Source organism: Rhinopithecus bieti, unplaced genomic scaffold (assembly GCF_001698545.2).
Source record: "Rhinopithecus bieti isolate Rb0 unplaced genomic scaffold, ASM169854v2 scaffold_6710, whole genome shotgun sequence".
NCBI lineage: Eukaryota > Metazoa > Chordata > Mammalia > Primates > Cercopithecidae > Rhinopithecus > Rhinopithecus bieti.
Window position 1 is genome coordinate 235,320 of NW_016805362.1, and position 12,350 is coordinate 247,669.

Below are 12,350 nucleotides of genomic sequence, written 5' to 3' on the forward strand. Positions count from 1 at the left end.
TACTGAACGTATTTTACTAATCATTCTTCTCCCTAGGAAATGCAAACTAGTAAAATAAAGCCAGCTTCTTCCACATGGCCTAACATTGGCAGATAGCCCTACTGGCGAGATAGCAGATATGCAGATTGCATTACCTATGCTTGTTGAGCAAACGAAGTGGTTGTGTGCAATTTCATTGTAGTAAATTGTAGCATATTAATCACATAATGGGATTCCAGCCTCTCACTTAATATTTTTCTATGTATCATATATTTATATATTTTTTATATAATTTATAGAAATAATTATGTTTCTATAAAATTCTGAAAACTGCAAACCAATCTATAGGGACGGAATGCATATCAGTAGTAGTTGCTTGGAGCTGAGGGTGAAGGGAAGGACTGTAAGTGGCATGAGGATACTTCTCAGAGTTATGGAAATGTTCTGTATCTTAATGTGATTGTAGACATGGTCAAAACTCATCAAATTATACATTTTAAACAGATGCAGTTTACTGAATGTAACTTCAAGAGGTTAATTAAAACCCAGTGCCAATTAAAAAAAAATTTTTTGTGTGTGATAGGGTATCACTCTGTTGCCCAGACTGCAGTGCAGTTGCGCGATCTCGGCTCACTGCAACCTCCACCTCACAGGCTCAAGCAATTCTCACGCCTCAGCCTCCCAAGTAGCTAAGATTATAGGCACCACGCCACTCCCGCCCGGCTAATTTTGTATTTTAGTAGAGACAGGGTTTCACCATGTTGGCCAGGCTGGTCTCTAACTTCTGACCTCAAATGATCCACCCGCCTTGGCCTCCCACAGTGCTGGGATTACAGGTGTGAGCCACCACACCTGGCCCAATAACAATTTTAAAACTCATTTATAAATGACTACAGATAAAGTTTTTTAAAAGCTTTCCATGGCAAAACCTGATAAGCAAAGTCAAAGCCAGTAGAAAATATTTGCAACTTATATCACAGACAAAGGGCTAATCTCCCTAACATTTAAAGAGCTTGCAAAAAATGTCAAGGGAAACATATCAAACGTTCAATAGAAAATGAGTAAAAGACATGAACATTGTACCAAAAAAGATATAAAATGGCCCTTAAAATGTATGACGAGGTATTCAGTATCACTCATAATAGGAGAAAGACAAAAAACCATACCAAGATGTAGCCATTGCCAATGACATCGCAAGAATAGGAAGAACACAAGAAACTATCACAGGGATTCAAATAGCAAAATCTATATGGTAAGAAATGGCTCAGGAAAGATAACTGGTTTCTTTAAAATTAAATTCAAAAGCAGGAGAAGCAAAGGAACTACAGGAGAAACCTATGAACTTAAAATACTTTAAAAGACATCTGGACCAATCATGACATGTGGATTTTATTTAAATCCTGTTTCTTAAAAAAAAAAAAAAACTGATATATTCAAGAAAATCGGAAATTTGAATATTGTCTGATGATATTAAGAAAACAGACACATTATTTTTATAACAGTATTGTGATTGTTACCAAAAAAAGAAGGAGCCCTTTTCATTTAGAGATACTTACTGATATAAAATAAAATGTTATTCATCTGGGGCCAGGCATGGTGGCTCACAATTGTAATCCCAGCATTCGGAAGGCTGAGGTGGGAGGATTGCATGAGCTCAGAAGTTCAAGCCTACAATATGACGAGACACTATCTCCACCAAAAAAAAAAAAAATTAGCCAGGCATAGTAGTGCGTGCCTGCAGTCCCAGCTACTTGGGAGGCTGAGGTGGGATAATCGCTTCAGCCCGGGAGATTGAGGCTGCAGTAAGCTATGACTGTGACACTGTACTCCAGCCTGGGCAACAGAACAAGACCCTGTCTCAAAAAAAACAAACAAAGAAAAAAACAGAAAGAAAGAAAGAAAAGAAAAAAGAAAGAAAGAAAAGAAAAAAATGTTATCTGGGATTTGTTTCAAAATAATTTGAGAGAAGGGAATAAAGAGAAGAGGCATTGGTAGTTGGGTTGGTAGTTGCTGGGGCTAAATGATGGTGTTCACGGGATTGGTTACACTATTCTATTTTTGTGGATGTTCACATATCTCCATAATAGAAGATTTTTAAATCTATACTACACAGATATACCATTTCTCATCTATTAGACTAGCAAAAATTCAAAAGCTTGACAACACACTATACTGACGAGGCTGTAGGAAAACAGAAACTTACATTGCTGGTAAGAAGGCAAAATGGTAAAACCCTATTGGGTGAATCTGGTACTATTTAACAAAATCATATATACTGTTATCCTATGATCCAGCATTCCTACTTGGTACTGTAATGTGAAACATTTTAGGTATGATAAGACTTCCAGATCATTATAATGTACATTATTGGATAATGTAAATACGTTGATATGATTAATTATATTTAAAATAAAAGAAAACATTTATTTGTTATCAGAAACCAAGACTTTCACAGTGAGAGAAAAGAGGTACAAACACAAAACAGAAGAACAAACTGTGTACAATATGTCTGAATTAGAAATACTATGAACTACATAATTTCTGAAGATATGATAGTAACAGAAAATCACCACTTTGTAATCCCAATGTCTCACTGATTTACACAAGCATCTTCAATGAACACTAAAACCAGTAGATGAAATGCTATTAGGAAACAGAATATTCACAGTCTCAAAATATCATCCCACAGTTTTGTTACTAATTGCAAACAGGAAATATATCTTTACACTGGAGAGATCTTATAGCCCCCACCTTTACCAAATAACTTGGTATCTATTGGATCTAGAAGCTAGGTACTAATGGATACCATTTCTCTCTAAACAAACCAAGTATAGTATGATTCCACTGACAAGAAATATCCAGAATGGGCAAATCTATAAAGATAGAAGGTAGATTACTAGTTGCCTAGGTACAGAGGAAATTAGTTGTTGTCTAAGGATGAGAGGGTACAGGGTTTCTTCGGGGGAGATACAAATATTCTAAAATTGATTGTGGTGTTATCCACATAACTGTGAATGTACTAAATCATACATTTTAAATAAGTGAATTATATGTTGTGAATTATATCTCAATAAAGCTTTTTTTTTAAAAAAAGAAACAATTACAATTGTATTTCATTCTAGAGTACATTAGAAACCCTAAGGACTATTTCATCTCCCAGACCTCTATTGCTGGAGTATCCCTGAGAGTGGTCTGTGGATCTCTTTCCTACATATACTCAGTGTCTTGGTGAGCTTACTCATTCTCACAGGTCTAAATATTGATGACTTCCAGACTGTTATCTCCAGCTTTGAACACTGTTGACCTCCAGACCCATGTATACAACTGCCTATTCTACGGTTCCACTTATCTAACAAGCCATCTCAAACTTAAACTGAGCTCCAGATATTCCCCTCAGAAACCTGATCCAGCCTTCCCTAGCTCAGTAAAGGGCCACTCCCTTCTTCCAGTTGTTCAGGTAAAATACCTTGAAGTCATACTTAAATTTTTCTTACCCTGTGGTAGTCCGTTCTTGCATTGCTATAAAGAACTACCTGGGTAATTTATACAGAAAAGAGGTTTAATTAGCTCACAGTTCCACAGTCTGTACAGGAGGCATGACTGGGGAGGCCTTAAGAAACTTACAATCATGGTGGAAGGTGAAGAGGGAGGAGTTACCTCTTATGGCAGGAGGAGGAGGAAAAAAGAGAGGAGAGAGAGGTACACACTTTTAAACAACCAGATCTCACGAGAACTTCCTCACTATCATGAGAACAGCAAGTAGGGATGTCTGTCCTGTGATCCAATCGCCTCCCACCAGGCCCCTCCTCCAACAATGCGGATTACAATCCGACAGGAGATTTGGGTGGGGACACAAATCCAAACCACATCCTATCCTATGTCCAATCCATCAGCAAATCCTGTCATCTCCATCTTCAAATTATAACAAGAATCCTACTTCTCACCACTTGCTGCCACTCTGGTCCAAGTGACCATGACCTCCCACCTGGATTATTGCCAAGGGTCTCTCCTAGATCTGGCCCCTACCACACTTCAATCTATTCTCAACACAGCAGTCAAAGTGATACCATTAAAACATTTATTCAAGTGTTCATTCAATAAACACACATAGTACTACTCACAAAGCACGTTTCTAAATACCTAAATATTAGTTTGTTTAATCCTTATAACAATTTTACAGATGAGAAAACCAAGACATCTGCTCAAGGTCACATGCTTAGGAGTGGCAGTGCCAGGAGTCAAGCTGGAGGAGTCTGGCTCTAGATTCACACTCCTCAATACTATGTAATACCTCACTCTGCTCAAAACTCTTCAATGCAATAGATGTCAACCTTGGCCACTTATTAGAATTACCTGAGAGTTTTAAAAATTCCTGATGCCTACGTTAAAACACTGCCTCCCCCACCACCGCCGACCAATTAAATCAGAAACTCTGCGATGGGATCGAGGCATCAGTACTTTTTTAAAGCTTCCCCGATAATTCTAACATTCAGTCGAGGTTGACAACTATTGTTTCAACAGGATCCCATCTCATTCAAAGTAAAAATCCAAAAACCAAAGCCCTCATAAAGACTGCTAGGCCTCGTCTGCTCTGTTATCCCATCCCAGTACCCACCTTACTCATTCATTTGGCCGCTGGACTCACCAGACAAGATTCCCACTCAAGGACTTAACTCAAAGTCACTTTCTCACTGAGCACTTCCTTTTAGATCCTATCTAAAACTGCAAATCCTCCAAACCGTTCTGCCACTTCCATCTCGGTTCCCTATGTTATTCTCCTCCTTAGCATTTACTGGTATCTAACGAATGATACAGTTTACTCATTTACCTATTTCTTGTTTGTTTCTCCACACTGTAATGTAGGTCCCATGACAGCAGGGATTTATTATTTACTGTTGTTTCTCCAATGCCCAAAACAGTGGCTGTCACATGGAAGACCCTCAGTAACTATTGTTGAATGAAGTATGAAGTAACCCATAAATACTGCATCAAAGTTAACATTAAGTTTCCAGACAGAAAGTTGTTCTTCCTCATCAGACAAGAATCATTTACCAGATTTAACTGATTTATTTAAATAATGGAAGGAAAAAGGTTCAAACATTGTATTTCCATTTGAATTTATATTCTTAGTAAAATTACATGAGGCAAAACAGACACAATTATAACATGCCCCCCACCCAAATTTCTCCTTCAGCTTTACTCATACACTAAGGTATAGTTAGATCTTACAAATCAATCATAAATTAACATAATCACAGTTAACACCTCATCGGTCAGGAACCAGGAAGCCAAAAAAAAAAAGCAAAACACAGAAACAGCCTGAGTGATAGAAGAAAAAGCAAAGAAAAATTAAATTCTGCACAGTGAGACCTCATCAGGCCACAAGACTTCACTATTATTTGTTAAAACATGTCGAGTGGGACCAGTCCCGTTCCCCACAATCACTGACAAACACAAAGCTGAGGATATATAGATAACGAGGAGCAAATATCTGTAGAGTCAGGCATGGCTCTGGCACCCTAATCAGCACCATCCTTCCACTCTGTAAGAGCAGTTGACAGAAGAGAGGGAAAGAACTAGAAGTCTTCAGGGAGAACACAGGGAAAGGAAGGAGGTCTTCACCCAAAACAGTGGCAGGGACCTCTAACAGAAGTCACTCACCAAGATCAGAGGGGCCTAGAAGAGACTCCCATCCCATTCTCCAGTTCCACATCTACTTACGCAGCAGACTGAGAGACGGACCCCGTGCCTCTACTTGAAAAGGGGGACAAAGAGAACTGATAAGAAATGGCAGCGCGCAGAAAGAAGGCAGACTTAAGCAGTCTGTATGCCACTATTTGACATCACAAGGAAGTGAGTTTCCAGTCGGTTGAATGGAAACCACAGGGTACCTGGACTGGAGTTGTTTTGCCATTATCAAAATATCTCTCTGCAGAGAGAAAAGATCTCCACCCCAACTCACACACATTCACGTAACCAGTGGGTAAACTGACAGGATGGGAGCAAGCAGATGGGTGTGTAGGTTGGAAAGGTTTAGCTACAGAAAATTTCATATCCAGAAACTGCAGCAGGAGTCTCCCTGCAAGATCTCACCAAAAATGCCAGTTTGGTTGCCTATTAGTGGACTGCAATGGCCTGCCACTGTTAATCAAGAGAGGACTTTAACAGCACGAGTAACAAACACTTGTCTTTTTCTACTTCTCTTCTTGACACGTTTGTATCCAAGTAGATCCCTCAAGAGGGAAAGGAAAGAGGTATCCCGGGAGCTTACCACAAGCCATCCATACCCCAAGTGCTTCAGGAAGTAAGTGGCCTGACCATGGGGTAAGGAAGGGGGGAAAAAAAAAAAAAACCTTTAAATTGAATATATATGAGATTGAACTTTCAAAATGGAATGGACTGGAGGGTTTATTTATTTATTTATTTATTTATTTATTTTGGAGACAGGGTCTCACTCTTCTGTCACCCAGGCTGGAGGGCCACAACACAATCTCTGTTCACTGCAACCTGTCTCCCAGGCTCAAGGAATCCTCCCACAACAGCCTCCCAACTATCTGGGACTACAGGCACGTGCCACCACGCCCAGCTGACTTTTCTATTTTCTGTAGAGACAAGGTTTTGTCATGTTGCCCAGGCTGTTCTCAAACTCCTGGGCTCAAGCCATCCTCCCACCTCGGCTTTCTGAAGTGCTGGGATTACAGGCATGAGCCATTGAGCCCAGCCTAGAGCTTTTTGATAACTGTAAATGACAGAAAAGCTATCATTTACCCATGATGTTATGGGGGGTGGGGGACAGCAGGGTGAGAGAGAAAGAGCCTACAAAATATAGTTAAAGGCAGTGAATGGTGAAAATTCAAACTCATGAAAACTCTTGTGTTTGTTCTCAGTAAGACTGGACTGCTGAATAACCTGATGACATATGCAACAGCATTCTCACCCTTAATAATGGGAGGGAACACCTGACATGGAAATTCTCAGGAGGGATTTACTGTATCGGGTGAGATGCTACATTAGAAGCTCTCTGAGATCATTTCCAATTCTAGTGTCCGTGATTGTCTTTTCCTTCAAGAGGTTAGATTGAATCCAGAATCTAGAGTTCAATGGTTAAACCATAAAAGGCTAGGCTGCCTAAAGGGCTAAAAACCACAACTTTCTGGAGAATAAAGCTATCAGACTGACAAGCCTGATAAGAGTTCCATGTAGGAAACAATATTTTGCTCTAAAACTTATTTAACTTAAAAAATATACTAAATGACTAATTTTCTGTTACATCCAACAGAAATTTCAGTTCAAAGAAAGCTTATAAAATCCCCAAAACCCCATCTTCCTGAATAAAATCAATTCAACTAATTAAAAGGTTTACTAAAATAAATAGCAAACATATGTTTGCTTAAGCATCTAGGAATCACAAACTCACATATTCCTTATTAGACAGTACCCACAAGAAAAAAAGTTACTTAGGATCAAGTGGTTTAATATTGCTCAGTAAGTGTGACAGAGTTCTAGTGCTATAACAACAGGATGCTTTATGTTTACATAAAACATCCCATATTTTATGTTTCTAAAATAATTAAGCATTATAGACAATCATCTAAAGCTACCAAGTTTTCTGCCCTTTCTGAAAGCATTCCTTTCAGATACCATGTCAATAAATTCTTAAATGCTGGGTATGTACTCACGAATGGTCAAAAAACCTAAAACCAAATTTTAATATTTACCTCCTACTGAAGTCATTTTATTGTATCATTGTAGACCTAAAATAAGATTTTTTAAACTTCAAATTTAAATTTTAATATTACCAAAAGTAAATTGCTCCAACATGAGAAAAGTAATTATTTGTATATTACGTTAGCTCGCACTCGGCATCAAATAGGAAACACTTTAAGGCAGTTAGTGCTATCAAACCGAATATTTTCTAACAAAAGCAGTGTTACTATTGTCACAAATAATTACTACACTCTATTCAGAAAACTATCTTCCTCATTCTCAAATAAGTTACTTAAACAATAACGACTTGACTTCAAGCAATATGTCAATATCAAAGTATGACTTAAATTATGCTAATAAATTATTTCTTAGATTTCATTCTGGGTTACAAATTATCACACAATTAAAATAACTTTGGGATTTGCAGCACGACTAATAATAATAATAAAGAACTTCCAGGCTTAAGTCAAAAAGTCACTTTGTTTAAATCTCCATTAAATGATTTTTTTGGGGTGGGGAAGTCCCCATAAAATGTAAAATGTTTCCACCTTTCCCAAGTATGTTCCTAGGAGTCGTCAATATTGTCATATCCTTTATGTTAGCAACCAATACTTGAATACTGCCCACAATGACTTTTTAAAGAAAAGAATCCAATGCTATTCTTAACATCCTTAAACACTTCTAAAAAGGTCCTTCCGGCTTATGAACTCATGGCAATTTCCTCACAATTGTATACTTATCCTGTTTCACTGTCTCTCCTAGTCTATGACAAACTCAAATTTACACACCATCTTTCCTATTTTGTTACACTGCTAAAACTGGGGAGAGAAAAAGATACAAACCTGCTACTTCCCCCTACCAAAGCGACAATGAAAATACTAATTAACAAGATAAAGATTGGAAGCTCTGCGCGCACCTGCGCGGTGTGTGTACACACATATATTTACATAATACATATATTCTTAATGTCACTAAATTCACAGTCATATACCTTGATACAGCTATACGCTACAAGAGAAAACTGTCGGTGGATACAGTGTAAGGTTTACGGCACCATAAAATAAATTAACTACTTTATTAATTCAAATCTGTCAAACTTAAATACTCTTGTTTAAATGTGTCAGTACTCTAAAATGCAATTTTCCTTGGGAAAATTGGCCAAGATAAAAAAACACTTAAACTAACTCCACTGGGGGAAATATTTATTTTGCCACACGTGTGTCAACATGAAAAATTAGGAGCATGAAAAGTAAACAGGCATTGTGGTCAGAATAAATCTTATTATTTTAATATAACGGGTCTTCAAGTTCTTCAGATTGTGAAGAAAAATATAGTTTCACAAAAAAATCATATAACTCTTACCCAAACTTTGCTGTAAATGGTTTCAGTGGCATCAAATTAACATAGAAAGTATGCAAGCTGAGTACTTGGGGAAACTAAGCAGATTGATCAGGAGTTCTAAGATAAAAGACAATGGTGTAAACCTCATAGTGCGCTGCTTGTTCCAGTCATTAAACACACAGGAAATAAGATTTTCTATTTAGAAAACTCACTCACAAGGGGCAGTGACTTCATTAAGACAAAGAAAATCTTATTAAAACAGTCAACGATCAATTGTAAAATAAGAAAACAAGTATTGCAGAACTGGAAGGTGAAACAGACGAGGAAAATGCAGAAACTGCCTGGATATTTGTTCCTTGAACCTCTTCTTGTACTGACCCCAAAGACAGCAAAGGAGTTTCATTATTTATATGCCCAGACCACGGTAGATGCTCTGCTCGGGGGCACAGCCTCACTAGAATTCTACCAAAGGCAGTAAACACTATAAGCAACAAGACCGCTTTCATTATGACACACTTTCCCCTCTTTCCAGGAGGTCAATAGAAAGCATCTGAAACAAACCACAAACCACTCAGGACGGCCCCAAAGCTCTGCGGTTGGCAGTTGGCCTCGGCGTCGAAAGACCTGGGTCTGGTCGCCTCCCCGGTGCCACCTGCTTGACCTTGGGCAAGTAGCTTTCAACGCCGCCTCTGGCCACCTGCCCCGGAGGTGCGGAGGTACACCGCGTACACCGCCCGACTTCAGGGCCCAGGGCGGAGCCGGCTTCGGCCTCGGCAAGTCCTGAAGCCAAAACGCATTACAACACCAGGAAAGGATGCCCGGGGCCGCGCGCCCCGCGGGCAGAGCCCTGGAGGGAGCCGCTCCGACCGGCGCCACCGGGAATCCCCGGCAGCTGCGCGCACCGCGCCCCAAGCGGGATTTCTCGGGGGGCGGAGACGCCGAGGGGCTCTTTGGCCCCGAGACCGCCGCGGGCCTCCCACCCTTCCCCGCCGGGCGCCGCCGAGGGCTGACGTCGGGAAAACAATCGGGGACCCACGGGAAGAAGACGCCGCCCCCTCCCGCCGCCCCGAGCCAGGGCAGGTGAACCCGCCCGGCGGCCTTCAGGTGCTGTGGCGCGCGGGGCGGACGTGCGCGGAGGGGGCGCCGGACCCGCACTGACCCGCGCCCCGCCGTCCCCTCGGCGGGCGCCTCCCCTCTCGCCCTCAGCGCGAACCGCCGCTAATGGCGGCCCCGTCCCCCACCCCTACTCCAGCGCGGCCGCACGTTTCCTTAAGCCAAACTTTTACCGCAGCCTTCGGCCCGGAGCCCACCCGCCGGCCGCCGCGGCCCCGGCTGCCACAGAGGCTTGGCTGCTCGGAGCGGGTCCCCGAACGGCCCAGCCGCCGCACTGCGCACGCGCCCACGCTGCCTCAGCCCGCAGACCGGCGGCCTGAGATTCCGGAGCCCGGGCGCCGCCAGCCCCGCAGAGACTACGAGTCCCGGCAGGCCGCCGCGCGGGTCCCGGCGGCGTTGGCGGGCCGGGTGTTCTGGTGTTCTTCCTGGTTCCAGCGGCGGCGGCCTTCGCGTGCGCCGGGGGGAGGCGTTTGCGCACTTCGAGCTCTGCGGGCCGCCGCGCCGCCGGTTGCTCTTTGGTATTCGGTAGCTTTTTTGAGCCCCACCACAAGGGCTTGGCTCGGAGCGTGGCAACTCCGGGCTATTCTGATCCAAACAAGGGCCGACGGTGCAGCTCACAAACTAGAGCTGCGAGCGAACAGCGGCATCTTTTAAAAATAGGGCTTCGGGTTAGTTGCAGATAATTTCGGTTTGCCAAGCTGTCCCATAACCGGTCCAAGTGGCACAAACTTACTAGGGCCTGCGCGTGTGACTCTGGAGAAAAACGCCCTTACTACAAACAAAACCTCTGCCGCCGCCAATTTTTTCGCTCTTCTCTCTCCCTGCAAATGTAGCTCCACCGGCCCCTACTTCACAATAGTGTTCATATAGTACAATGAGGATGGGGAGAGACTTAAAGAAGAATTAGGTCGAAATTTTTCAACAAGTTGGAGCATGACATATCGTATTCTGCGCTAAATATTCCTTGAGTGTTTAACAATTTCTCGAGCACTTGATTGTTGTGCCAAGTACGCGATTAAGTCCAACCCGGCCATTCATCTGAGAGACACTGTCGCTGCCCTCATGGAGCCTGCCACCTGGCGGGGGAACTTCGTCCGCCAAACTAGCATAATCGTTCCAGATTTTAATAGACATGGGCCACGACTGCCGAAAGTTAAGACGGACACAACAAACTAGCCGGGTGGGGAGGAGGGAGGCTCTTCAGAGGAGGAGTGGCAAGGAAAGCTTTCTCTGGAGGATGCTCGATTATTATGAGCTGAAACCTGAAGAACTGAGAATATATTCAGACATCACCAAAAGAACTGGGAAAGAATTACATTGGCCACGCCTTTCACAGCCGCATGCCACTCTTGAGGCCCTCTTAAATAAATATGTTATTTTGTGTGTTTTCTTTCCTCTCCCTGCACAACGCTAGATCACATCCTACCCCTTCAAACCCTTTTAAAAAATCTTTTTATCAACATCTTTTAGAACATCTCGTATCCTATGGCTGAAAAATTGCTACATTGAAAAAAATGTCCAGTGTAAGACAAGCCCTGTTACAGCTTGCTAGGACAGAAGACACAACCCTGGTGACAGGGGGCTGGAATCGTGACTACTTTGCCACTTCTTTTATTTGCCAGTCTGCAAAACTGGGTTAGAAAGTCTGGCCGGCTCTCAGGCCTGGCCTCCTGACAAGTTTCTTTCATGGCGACACTTCATATAGGATTTTGGTTTGTCTTTATAAAATCTTAGGAGGAAGCCTACCTGTTATCTGAATTAGAGGGTGTAGTGAACAGCCCCCGTGAATTTCCTTGCTTAGACTTACCTTTGCTGACTTTATGCAGAGAGTGACACTTTGCCCTTCTGACCCTCAGCCTTGACCTCAACTGTAATGCAGTGTCATCCACCTCTGCCTGCCTTACAGAATGCTTTTCCGGAGTCTGATAAATTGATGGAGGCTGAAAATATCTTGCCCAGACTGCATAGACGGCTCTCTTACTGCCTCTTTCAGACTTAGCCATTTTTACATTGGCTTTCATTCAACGCTGATATTTTGATTATCTTTTTGGGAAACCTTAGCCTATGCCCAGCCTTGTTGACATCTGTCCCTTTTGGGGCGACTCATCGTATAATGGGTGAAGGTTTTGCGGGCCTCACTATAGTTTATAAAGCTAGCCCAGAGCAGATTTTTTCCTTTGGTCTACACAGATGGGTTTTTGCTGATTTAA

General features: G+C 42.2%; 1 protein-coding gene across 1 annotated transcript in view; it reads right to left on the bottom strand.

Moving 5' to 3' along the window:
* The window catches only part of PLEKHA1 (pleckstrin homology domain containing A1), a 58,693-nt gene extending 48,769 nt beyond the window's left edge, over positions 1-9,924 (bottom strand). Inside the window, 1 exon segment of the mRNA XM_017872238.1 lies at positions 9,689-9,924. The gene's annotated coding sequence lies outside the window, so the exon portion shown is untranslated.
* Positions 9,925-12,350: the final 2,426 nt, after the last annotated feature.